General features: G+C 39.3%; 1 pseudogene; it reads left to right on the top strand.

Annotated features, from left to right (window-relative positions):
• LOC102836735 overlaps positions 1-11,069 on the top strand; it is a 27,036-nt pseudogene extending 15,967 nt beyond the window's left edge.
• Positions 11,070-13,374: the final 2,305 nt, after the last annotated feature.

The following is a 13,374-nucleotide window of genomic DNA, read 5'->3' as shown; positions in this document are numbered from 1 at the left end:
AGATGTGTTTGTTCTTCTGGGCGTCCATCATATAGTTAATATTCTTCACCAACACTGTAACTTAAAGGCATCAATTCTTCTTTGGTCTTCCTTATTCATTGTTTAGCTTTCTCATGAATATGATGTAATTGAAAATATGCCATGACTCAGAAGCTTGGTCCTCAAAGTGACATCTTTGCTTTTTGACACCTAAGTCATTTGCAGCAGATTTGCCCAATGTGATTCAGTGTTAATTCCTTTATTGTTGTTTCTATAGACATTGATTATAGATCTCAGTGAAATAAAACCCTTAACAACATAATTCTTTTCTTCATTTATCATGGTTGCTTATTGGCCCAATTGTGAGATTTTTTTTTTTTTGTTTTCTTCATGTTGATGTGTACTCCATACTTAGGTCTTTGACCTTCATCAGTAAGTGTTTCAATAAATGCCCATTCACTTTCAGAAAGCAAGGTTGTGTCATCTGCATATAAGGTTACTAATATATCTTCTTCCACACAATACATCTTGCTGTTGTGTATTTCTTCATATAGTCCAGATTTTCAGATTATTTTCTCAGTATACAGATTGAATAAATTTAATGAATGGATACAACCCTGAAGCACACCTTTCCTGATTTTAAACCACTCACTGTCCCCTTGATCTATCTGAATGACTTTCTCCTGGTGTATGTACAAGTGTGCATGATCATAATGACATGTTCTGAAATTCTTGAGAAGAGTTTTCAAAATACAAAGAGCAAAGGAATCCTACCTGAGATCTGCCGAGACAAAATTTCTGACGAGAGGTGGTTAGGACACGTCTTGTATGAATCTCATGTGTCCTACTTGTTAAGTAGGAGCTCTGGTAGCATAGTGGTTACTAGTCGAACTACTAACCTCAAGGTTAGCAGTTCAAAACTACCAGCTATTGCATGGGAGAAATAAAGATTTACAGCCTCAGAAAAACCAATGCAGGGTCACTATGAGTTGGAACTGGCTCTGCGGCACACCACCACTAATTAAGTGTCACCATAATAGGGGCATTTCAAAATGTATTTAACTCAACTCAAGCTAACATGTCTTGCATAAGAAGTAAGCTGAGTCATGGATCAGATGTTTAGGTAGGAACAACTTACCTCAGGGAATAACTAGTAAAAGGTAATAAAATGGTAAATTAATGTACTTTCCAATATTAAATTGTAGTTGTTGTTGCTAAGTGCTGTGGTGTCAGTTCCTACTTATAGCATCCCTGTGTAGGGCTTCCAAGGCTTTAAATCTTTGTGGGAGCAGAAAGCCTCATCTTTCTCCTGTAGAACAGCTGGTACGGTCATAGTTCATGTTTATACTTTGGAAGCACTGTGCTCCCTGTGTGAGACAAGATATATTATTTAATAACATCATTGTGTGTTTGGGTTCTACAGGGATGGCTTTTTAAAGGTATGTTATTTGAGCTTGCCCTTGAGTTATTGTTAGGTGCTGTTGAGTTGGTTTCAACTCATAGCAACCCTATGCACAACAGAATGAAACACTACCTGGCCCTACGCCATCATCACATTTGTTTGTTTTGTTCGAGCCCATGGTAGCGCTCACTGCATCAATTCATGTTGGAGAGCTTCCTTTTTTTTTTTTTTCACTGATCTTTCACTTTATCATTATTGATATCCTTCTCCAATGACTAGTCTGTCCTGACAACCTATTCAAAGGACAAAAGATGATGTCTTGCCATCCTCTCTTGTAAGAAGCATTCTGGTTATGCTTCTAAGACAGATTTGTTTGTTCTTCTGGCAGTCCATGGCAATTTCAACATTCTTCAACATCACTATAATTCAAATACATCAATTCCTCTCAGGTCTTCCTTATTCTTTGTCCAACTTTCACATGCATACGAGGTGTCTGAAAATACCATGGTTTTGGTTGGGTGCACCTTAACCATCAAAGTGCCACCTTTGCTCATTAACACTTTGAAGAGGTCTTTTGCAACAGATTTTTGCCTAATGCTAACCTTGGTTGATTTCTTGAATGCTGTTTTTATGAACATTGATTGTGGATCTAAGCAAAATAAGGTCTTTGACAATTTCAATCTTTTCTTCATTTATCATGACGTCATTTATTGGTCCAGTTGTGAGGATTTTTGTTTTCTTTATATTGAGGTGCAATCCATACTGAAAGCTGTAGTCTTTAATCTTCATCAGTAAGTATCATCAAGTATCCATAAGGACAGGCAGAATGAAGTTTTATTTTGTAATGGAAATATGAAGGAACAAAATAGAAATTAGGCCAAAACAAACTACAATGTCAGTAATTAGTCTAACAGAGGGTGACAGAGCTGCTGGATGATCCAGACAAGGATCTTTAGTTTCACTCCCTAATTTTATATGTTTCAGGACCTGGTACTAGAGTCTAAACTCAGGGATGTGGGTAGAGACAAAGATAGCAGTGGGAGTCGGAGTTAAATGTTGTTGTTACTCATTGTTGAGTGGATTCTGACTCATAACGACCCTGCATAGGGTTTCTGAGGCGTGACTGGTGGGCTTGAGCCACTGATCTTGTAGTTAGCAGTCCAGTGCTTATCCTACTGCACCACACCAGGATTCTAGGAATTAAAGAGTCTAGAGAATAAGTGGATTAAGGAAGTCAACATTTCTTTTGGTCTCCACTTAATACTTATTGAAGATGAACCTACATACTTATTCTTTCTGCTCTATAAAGCAGCAAACCAACAGGAAGCAAGGCAGGTCTCAAACCAACAGGGAACAAGGAAAATGCCACTTCTCAAACCAGCAGAGAGCAAGACAAATACCACTTCTCGATCCAACAGGGAACAAGGCAAACACCACTTCTCAAACCAACAGGGAGCAAGACAATTACCACTTCTCAATCCAGCAGGGAGCAAGACAAATACCACTTTTCGAAACACTGCTATTCAAGACTTCCTCAGTCTTAGGTCCACTTGACTTCCTACATCTTATAATTCCAGCTTGTACATCAAGGAACTGATATTGGAAGGGTCTTTCCAGAGTGAAGCTATGTGGTTGAACTTTAGTTGCTCATTTTTGACCTTTTGGTTCCAAATACTATCCTTAAGAGTAATCAGTTGGGCCTGATCTTGGAGACACAAATATCCCCAATCCCTGATTTAAAATATAGTTAAAGGATCTCTGGCATTGTGGGTTAGACATTGTACTGATAACCAGAAAGCTGTCAGTTCAAACACCATCCACTCCACAGGAAAAACATGAGACTGTCTGTTTCCATAAAGATTTATAGTCTCAGAAAACCTAAGGAGAAATTTTACTGTGTCCTATAGAGTTGCTATGCAGTCCTGGTGTGGCTCTACAAAGTTGGTTTGAACTGCAAGGTCAGCAGTTCAAGCTCACCAGTCACTCATTGGAAACCCTATATAGTATAGGGTCAATATGGGTCAGAACTGACTAGACGACACTTAACAACAACAACATAGGGTTGCTGTGAGTTTGAATTGACTTGATGACAGTGGATTTGGTGTTGCTTTTGCTTTAAGCACAGCTATATAAAATCCGAAGTAGAGTCCTTCTTTGAAACTGACTAAGTGATGAATCTCTTTGTCACATCTAGATTTTAGCTATCTTTAATTATTACTACCTTTTCTATAGGCCATGTGTGATATTCTATTATCACGGCAGAAAATAGACATGTCCATTTTCTTGTAGTCTGTATGCATTTTAGAGAAATAAAGTCTATTCCAAAGGATGAAAGTAAGAGAAAAAGAAGTAGCTTAAAAATTTGTTGTTGTTGTTAAGTGCCATCGAGTCGGTTCCGACCCATAGCGACCCTGTACAGGGTTTCCGAGGGTGTAAATCTTTATGGGAGTAGAAAGCCTCATCTTTCTCCCCATCTAATTCCATCTATGCTACCTAATAAAACTATACCTAATAAAAAGCCTCATGAATGGAAACTATAAGGGAAACATAATGGATTGATGTTTTAAAGATTGTTATAAGGATAAAGCAAGGAGCTCTGGTAGCGTAGTGGTTACTAATCGGGCTGCGAACCTTAAGGTCAGCAGTTCAAAACTACCAGCTGCTCCGCGGGAGAAAGATGAGACTTTTTACTCCCGTAAAGATTTACACCCTCGGAAACCCTGTACAGGGTCGCTATGGGTCGGAACCGACTCGACGGCACTTAACAACAACAACATAAGGATAAAGCATTAAATTATAATATAGTTATCAAAAAGAGGATAGCCTGTCTCTGGTTAAGAAGACATCACATTCAAACAAAAAATAAATAGCATGAAAAACACCTATTTTACATAGAACAGAAATGGATATTCCTCAGAGCTGGTTTCAAATTATAGTTTTTAAACTGTAATTGAAAGACTAATAAATGTGTGGATAATACTAACAATGCTGGTGAGCTGATTAGTTATTGGAGTAACCAGCCAAAGATTGCTCTTCAGAGAATTAACTCCAGAATGGAAAGTTTAATATTTGCTCAGACAAGTATATGTTGACAAAGATCCCCAGATGGGCTGGCAGATGTGTGCTTGAGATATAGGTGAAATAAAGTCCTATTTGGAATAAGAAGATTTAGATGTCAATTCAAACTATAGTACTCATTCTGAAGGTCCTTTCTTTAAATCATTTGGGGCAGCCATGGAGTGGAGCATGCTTGGATTTCCCTTCTAGAAAGATCTGGTCATTCAGATGTGAGGATTACTCTCAGCTGACAGTCTCTAGTGAAAGTGAGGAGTAGTTACACCCTAGACTTTTCTAAATAAGGTCATGCACCCCAAAAACTGGAGTCCTGGTGTGGTGTTGTTAGATAAGCACTGGACAGCTAATCATGAGGACGGAGATTCAAACCCATCAGACACTCCTTGGAAACCGTATACAGGGTCTCTATGAGTCAGAACTAACTCGACAGCACTTAATGACAGCAACAAAGTCACTAACTGATTCTGCCCTTTTTCACCTCCAATAACAGGGATGCATGTTTGAATAATTCCTCAACTTTATCCCCATTTGGCAGAGTAAGACATTTTTACTTCTGCTTCCTAGCTGCCAGCACACAGCCCCTCTCCCTCCTTGAGTCTAGAATCCCCAGCTGTTCTCTCTCTGCATCATCATCTCTGCCTCCATCTCTGACATCACTGCTTCTCTGGATAGGGTCCTGCACTCCGCTCTTCCCCCTTGATGGTCCCAGGGTCCTCCGCTCCTGGACTACAAGATCAACCACTCCCCTACTTTTGTTACAAAATGTCTACTTTGACATTTACAACATTCACAATCAGTCCTGGTAGCAATTATTCACAGTTGAACCACTAGAGTCTTATCCCCGTCTCTTTTCACCAGTCCCATCTAATTGTGTATAATTTAAAATCACAATGTCAGTGACAAAATCAAATCAGAAGCCAGTTTTGATGAATTTGTCTTTATACCAGGCTTCCTGGTCTGTCTAAAATTGCTTTAGAGAAACAAGGTGCTGTTTGTTCAATTCTCTACTAAGGCTTTTCCAACAGCACAGGCGGTTCATTATTCTGCTAGCTACTTTTCTGAAAGAGTTCTGATATCCTCACACTCCATTCACTGAGACCCATGTGCTTTCATCGCTGTTAAATGAATGATCCAGTAAGTTTTTGCATTTATTATTATTTTCCCTTTGAATGTGGCTAGTTGGCCATTGGACTCCTGGTGTGGTGCTGTAGGATAAGCACTGGACTGCAAATCACAAATTCTGCAGTTCCAACCCACCAGCCACTCCTCTGAATCCCTCTATAGGTTTGTATGGGTCAGAATTGACTCTATGACACGTAACAACCATCTGGATATTTTCAAAAAGAGCCCTATAGCAGGTGTGTTCCTAAAAATATATATACACATATTTTTGTTGCCCTAATTATAAATCCAGATTTCTTTGGTCTCCCAAGACTTACTATATGCAGTTTTCAAGTTTTAGCTCCAGGCAAGAGTTCCTAAAACTGAGACCTTGAAACATAAGGCAATTGACAGTCAGCATTCACTGACCCATCAGACAGAATCACTATGGATGTGGTGTTCATTCATCATCTTTTCATTTATACAGAGTATACACCTCCCCAATAGATTTTGTGCCATGAGCTAGCTAGAATTCCCATTGGATAAAACGTGCTGTCTAAGTGGAAGTCATTACTAAAAGTCCTCTGGGTTTTTTTTTGTAAAATCTTATTTATGTGCTGAAATTCAATATTCTATCTTTTCTTATCAGCTTCTGGAATGGGATTTTAACCATAAATTACTTTGGAATATAAATGTTGGTGTTTGTCAAGCTGAGAAGAATAAGTTGTTAAAACGTATGCTCGGATGTTTGTTCATAAATGACATCAGCTTTATGTGCCGATGCCACCATCAGCCTAGATGAATATAGTGACATTGAGGATAAGTGAAGGCAGATGGATTTTGCAGCACACTCCTGGTTTTGATGGAGAACAAAATAATCCTAACAAAAAGACTGGAATAAAAGTTCTGAATTTCACCTGGGGATTTTAATAGGTATAGTAAACAACGGTGTTGCAGCCCCATTGTATTGCCTTTCCATTTGTTTTAAAACGAGAGCAGCAAGTGTTTGCTGTAAGAGTCTTCTTCTCTGGTACCTAAATAAATAAGGGATGCTGCAGCTTTGCTTTTCAGCATGAAAATTTCCCTTGATGATGTCAATCTGCTCTATTGCATATTTTCGTAAGGTCAGTACATAGTAGAGTAACGGGCTTATTTCTCAAAGACTATGGAAATAGAACGTCACTGCAAACTTGCATCAATACAATAACATGGCAAGGATTTCTCCTGGTGTTTCACTCTCCCCAGGTCTTCTAAAAGATTCTGCAGTGATTACATTTGAGATTACCAGCTGAGTGGAATGTTGTTTGGAATGGCTACTTTTGCACTGGTTTTAATATCCCCAAATGGATATATGGAAATGAAAAGAAAGGCTGATTTTCTATTTAATGGTTGTCAGTTTATTTAGAAGGAAATCATTATGTGGTCACTACCAGCATACACATGGGAAAATGCATCAATGCCCATTAACCTCCTTTGGTGAATTCAAAGCTCTGGGAAAAATGATGTTGTGGCCTTGTCTACTATTTTATCAGTGGCAATTATTTTCAAATGCCACTGTGCATTCTAATTATGTGGGAGCTTGCACACTATGCATATTTGATATTCCCTTACTAAAAATTCTGGAAGAGTCTGCATATCGATATATTTTAAAGAGCACAACACATTTAGGACCACACATTGAAACCTGGTCTGTGATCTTTGTGGATAAGACTATAAATAGACTCTTTCTGGTTCCCAAACACTGTTAACTACTTTTCTCAAGCTGGAGGAAATGATCCCCACCTGCCATTTCAGCCTCTTAAATGAATTGCCATTGTTGTTGCTAAGTGCGGTTGAGTGAGGTCTGACTCATAATGGCCCTATATGCAACAGAATCAAGCACTGTCATGATCTACGTCATTCTCACAATCATTGTCATGTGCGAGTCCATTGCTGCTGCCACTGTGCCAATCTGTCTCATTGGGGTTCTTCCGCTGACCTTATACTTTACCAAGCATGGTGTCCTTTTTCAGGGGCTGGTCTCTCCTGATAACATGTACAAAGTATGAGAGACGAGACGAAGTCTCACAATCCTGGCTTCTAAGGAGCATTCTGACTGTACTTCTTCCAAGACTGATTTTTCGTTCTTCTGGCAGTCCATGGTACTTGCAGTATTCTTCTCCAACACCAGAACTCAAATGTATTGATACTTCTGTGAATTTTCTTATTCATTGTCCAACTTTCATGCACCTATGAGGCTATCGAAAATACTATTGATTGGGTCAGGTACACTTTGTCCTCCACCTGATATCTTTACTTTTGAACACTTTAAAAAGGTTTAGTGCAACAGATTTGCTTAATTCAATATGTTGTTTGATATTTTTGACCTCTGCTTATATGGGTGTTGACCCAAGCAAAGTGAAATCTTTCACTAATTGAATCGTTTCTCCATTTATCTATTGGTCAAGTTGTGAAGATTTTTGTTTTCTTCTTGTTGAAGTCCAATCTATGCTGAAGGTTGTAGTCTTTGATCTTCATCAGTAAGTATTTTAGGTCCTCTTCATTTCCAGCAAGCAAGGTTGTACATCTGCATATTGCAGGGTGTCTGTCTATGAGTCTTCCTTCCATTCTGATGCCATGTGCTTTCTTCATGTAATTCAACTTCTCAGATTATTTGCTCAGCATATAGATTGAATAAATATGGTGAAATAATACAACCCTGGTACACACCTTGCCTGATTATAAATCATTCAGTATCCCCTTGTTCTGTTTTAACGACTAACTGTCTCTTGGTCTATGTATAAGTTCCTTATGAGCACTCTGAAGTGTTCTGGAATACTTATTTGCAATGTTACTCATACTTTGTCATGATTCACGCAATCAAAAAGCCTTTGTATAATCAGTAAAGTACAAGTAAATATCTTCTTAGCATTCTCTGCTTTCAGCCAAGATCCAGCTGATGTCAGCAATGACATCCCTAGTTTCATGTACTCTTGTGAATCCAGCTTGAATTTCTGGTAGTTATCTGTCAACATAATGTTGCAGCCATTTTTAAATTATCTTCAGCAAAATTTGACTTGCATATCCTATTAGCAATATTGTTCAATGATTTCCGTTGGATTACCTCTCTGTGAAATGGGGCACAGATATGGATCTTGTTCATTTGGTTAGTCAGCTGTCTTGCAAATTTCTTAGCATAAATGAGTTAGTTCCTCCAGTGTTTCATCAGTTTGTTGAAATATTTTAATTTGTGTTCTGTCGATTCCTGGAGCCTTGTTTTTCACCTGTGCAGCTTTCACTTCTTCCTTCAGAACCAGCAGTTCTTGATCATATGCTACCTCTTGAAATGCTTGAACATCAGCCAACTCTTTTTGTTGTTGTTGTTGGTATAGTGACTCTGTGTATACCTTCCATCTTCCTTTGATAGTATTTCTCAAAGGGTAGTTAAGAGATCATCAACACTGGACTCTTGAAACTCATATTCCTCAGTCCCATTCCACACTTACTAGATCAGGCTCATTATGATGTGGGTTCAAAGAATCATCAGATAACCCCCAGTGATTATTCTTTTTCTTTTTTTCCACCCACTGTTCTACAAGGAGCCATGGGGGTTCTGTAGAATAAGCATTGGACTGCTAACGGCAAGATTAGTAGGTCAATCTCACCAGCCACTCTGGGAAGGAGATGAGGTTTTCTGCTCCTGTAAAGATGGACAGTCTCAGAAACCCTTTAACAGGGTCGCTATGGGTTGGCATTGACTTGATGGCATTGGGGTTGGTTTGGATTGTTCTATGTCTATGAACTTTATTCATAGAACTAATTTCGGGTGAATCGTTTCGGATTCCTGGTGCCTCATGAATGTCAGAGTAATGTATTCCACAGGATTCTCAATGCCTGCTTTTTCAGAAGTCGATCACCAGGCCTTTCGGCTTGAACATGTCTGGATGGACTCAAACCTCCAAACAATTAATGAGCTTCTTCAGAATTTGCACCACTGATGGCCTCCTTTCTTGATATCGGGATTTTAACAGTTGCCTTCACCTATATCTTGGGAATCTGTGGCTCTTCTTTGATTTTATGTTTTGGATATTGTTTTCACTTAATCCAGTCACACTTTCAGGCAGCACTCCACTGTAAAATTCATCTTGAGAACTGAGATACAGTTACTAAAACAATGCTAGACTCTCAGGTTTCATGCTACTGTCTTTGTTCTTCACTTCCTAATTCATTTTGCAATCTGTATATCTGACTTTAACTTCTTTTCTTTCTTCTCTGACCTTGTGTACAATCCTCTATGGTGAGAATCTGGAGCAGAAGAGAATTTCCAAAGCAGAGAAAAATCCCAATAGAGGAAAAACATCTTATTTTCAGCACATTGGCCAAAGTCCAATAAAATAGAGAATTATTAGATTGGGATTCTTATAGCAGTAGAGACCTACCAAGAAAGCAAAAGGCACGATCCCAAACCAAACTGACAGAGAGCTCCTACTATACTTAAAAGTAGCCTCATTGTAGAATGGATAAGTCACAGAATCTCAGAGATGAAATGGACTTTAGAAGTCACCCACCCAAGCCTTTAGGAAAAGCTTTAGGAAACAAGATCAATTTCCTGATTCCTCACTACCTATTGTCACTTTGATTCTGGGTCCTAGAAAGTCCCATTGTGGGGGCAGTAGTTTGGTGTTCAAGATCCATTCTACTCTTTGCCTATATGGTGTGTCCCCCTATATATTAGAGATGGGAAATCCAACACCTCTACTTTCCAGTTTCCCTTACAGTAAGGGTTTGGGTGTAAGCTAGGTCCAGGCAGTCTGGCAGAATCATGAGAGATTTGGAAGGTAGCCATGAGATGAAGATACTCCTGCTACTTCTAAAGTGTCTACTAGCAACAAGCATATGGAGATGTTGGGATTGTCTATAGAAATTCCAGGTGGTGTAAACAGTGAACATGTCTTACTACCAACATGAAGATAACTGGTTCAGTTCTACTCAGAGGTGTCTCAGAAGAATAGGCCTAGCCATCTACTTCCCAAAAAAGCAACCTCAGAAAATCCTATGGAATGCAATTCTACTATGACATGCATGGGGTTGCTGTGAGTTGGAACAGACTCAATGGGAACGGGTTTTGTAGAGTATCTGTACATGTCTCGTGTCTGTACACTAACTCTGTGAGTGTTAGGGCTGGGAATTCTCTAGGCAGCAGCAGCATCTCCTTGACAGATGAGGTGTGGACTCTGGAACAGCAATAGAGTAGATGCTTCCTGGTGGTGGAACATGATTAGAAACAGTGGTTAATACAACAGGTCATGACTCCTCTGCACTTCCATTAGTGGTTCCGTCTCCAGTATTATTCTGTGAGTCAGTACAGGTCTAGCCTAGAGCCTCCTCCTCCAGCCTTTTTCAATGATTTTGTAAGTGCCTCTGCCCTGTTTTGATCCATTTCTGTTTAACATAGGTAAATTCTGATTTGTACTCACTTCTAGTTAAAGATTCCAGAGTGTATCCTTCAGATAATGGGGAACAAGTGACATAAGGAAATGTATATTCTATACATATGCATGAAGCAATGTCCCAAATCAGGAAGCTATAACTAAGAACTTATTGAACTGGCCAAGGTCTCGGGGGGGGGGGGGGGGGGGGGCGTTCACTGGTTGAACACTCAGCTACTATCCAAGAGATTTGACAATTCAAATCCATTCAGAGTCTCCTCAGGACAAAATCTTGACAATTTACATCTATAAGGTCACAGCTAGTGAAATCCCAATGGGCTGCTGTTCTGGTTTGAAAATATAGCTTTCCAAGGTTCAGAATGACTCAGTGCAACTAGTTTTTATTGGCAAATTAGAAAAATAATATGAATAGTCAGGACTTTCAAAACATCCTGAGATGATCTCTAGATTATATATCTTTGTTGTTGTTGTTGGGTGCTTTAAGTAGGTCTACACACATACTGGACCCTATGTACAACAGAACGAAACACTGCCCAGTCCTGTACCATCCTCACACTTGTTCTGTTTGAGCCTGTTGTTACTGCCACTGTGTCAACCCATCTTGCTAAGAGTCTTCCTCTCTTTTGCTCACTCTCTATTTTTCCAAGCATGATGGCTGTCTCTAAGGCTGGATCCCTCCTGACAATGTGCCTCAAATAAGAGATGAATTCTCACCATCCTTACGTCTAAGGAGCAAATAGAAAATCATTATTTGATTACATTATTCTAAAATGTGTGTCACAAATTATTGATTTTGCTATTAACCCATGTACTAGGAATATGCAGTTAACAAAGTATATTCACATTACAGAATTTCTTATATCCTTTAAAAGCTACCAGGCATGTAAACTTGGAAGAAAGGTGATTTCCAAAGACTTGTTTTGTTTTTGTCCTTGTAGCATCTTCATAGATTCTCATTCCATTGAGATTTTGTAGAAGCAAGGTTTAGTGATTGTTGGGTTGCTGTTCAGTGAAGTGAAGTCATTTCTGACTCATAGTGACCCTTGTATAGGGTTTCCAAGGAGCTTCTGGTGACTTTGAACTGCTGACTTTGTGGTTCAAACCGGCTTCATGGTCTAGTACTTGTCCTACAGGGCCACACCAGGACAGTAAAAAATTGTGAGGAGAGGAAGCATACAGTGAAAGACCACTGGTCTAGTAACCAAGTTCATCATGTGACCTTGTATCATGCAGTCACTCTCTATGCTCAGACCATGAAGGTTTGAACCAGATGGTCTCTGAACTACTTCAACACTAACATTCTCAGCCAGTGTCTGGACAACACAAAACACCCCCACACAGCTGTAGGATACTGCAGTTTTGGATAATTTTCACTTGGTTGTTCTAGGCCATTTTTACTTCCTGAGGTATAAGTAATTCTACCTCCACTCTACAGCTCCTGCCAAGAAATAAAGAATGTCATGTGTACCTATTACTGCTGCTGCTCCAGAAGCCTCTGACCATGGTAACGTTACACAGTCAGCTCCACAGTGCATGGATTTGCTGTTGACAGGCAGATTTTCAGAGAATCACCACCTATTGTAGTATCCTCTGATCTTTGCCTTCCCCTCATCTGGCCCACTACTGCCCTTCTTTCTTACTCTTGACAACTCTCTTTCAGTGAAATCTCATTCCAAGTCATGTGACCATAGGTCACTGAATTGTAAAATAATTCACTGGGGATAGAATCCCTCACACTGTTAACACTGCTTTAAGAAAAAAGTTTACTTTGGCCATGCTGTTAATTCTATCCTTCAGGATTCATTTATAGTCTGACTCTAACACTGGTACACTGACCCCAAAACTCTTCTGGCGGGCTCTTGAAGATCGCAATAATGATAATTATCACAGATAACTTTGTTGAAAGCTTGCCATGAGCCAGGCTTTGTATTAAACTTTAAAGATGCATTATCTTGTTTAATTCTCTCAACAATTCTATGAAATAATTTTATGTATTAACTCCATTTCAAAAGCAAAGATATCAGTTTGAGGATCAATGTGCACCTGGCCCAAGCCACAGTATTTTCAGTGCATGTGAAAGTTGGAAACGAATAAGAAAGACTGTAGAAGAATTGATGCATTTGAGTTATGGTGTTGGAGAAGAATATTGAAAGTATCATGGAGCTGGAAGAACAGACAAATCTGTGTTGGAAGAAGTACAGCAAGAATGATTCTTAGAAGCCAGGAAGATGAGACTTTACCTCTCATATTTTGTGCATATTATCAGAAAGGACCAGTTTCTGGAGAAGGACATTATGCTTGGTAAAGTAGAGATGCTGTAGGATAAGCATTAGACTACTAAGCACAAGGCCAATGGTTTAAACCCACCAGCTGCTCCTCAGAAACCCT

Source organism: Chrysochloris asiatica, unplaced genomic scaffold (assembly GCF_000296735.1).
Source record: "Chrysochloris asiatica unplaced genomic scaffold, ChrAsi1.0 scaffold00001, whole genome shotgun sequence".
NCBI classification, from domain to species: Eukaryota; Metazoa; Chordata; class Mammalia; order Afrosoricida; family Chrysochloridae; genus Chrysochloris; species Chrysochloris asiatica.
This window is presented reverse-complemented; position numbering and strand designations above follow the sequence as displayed.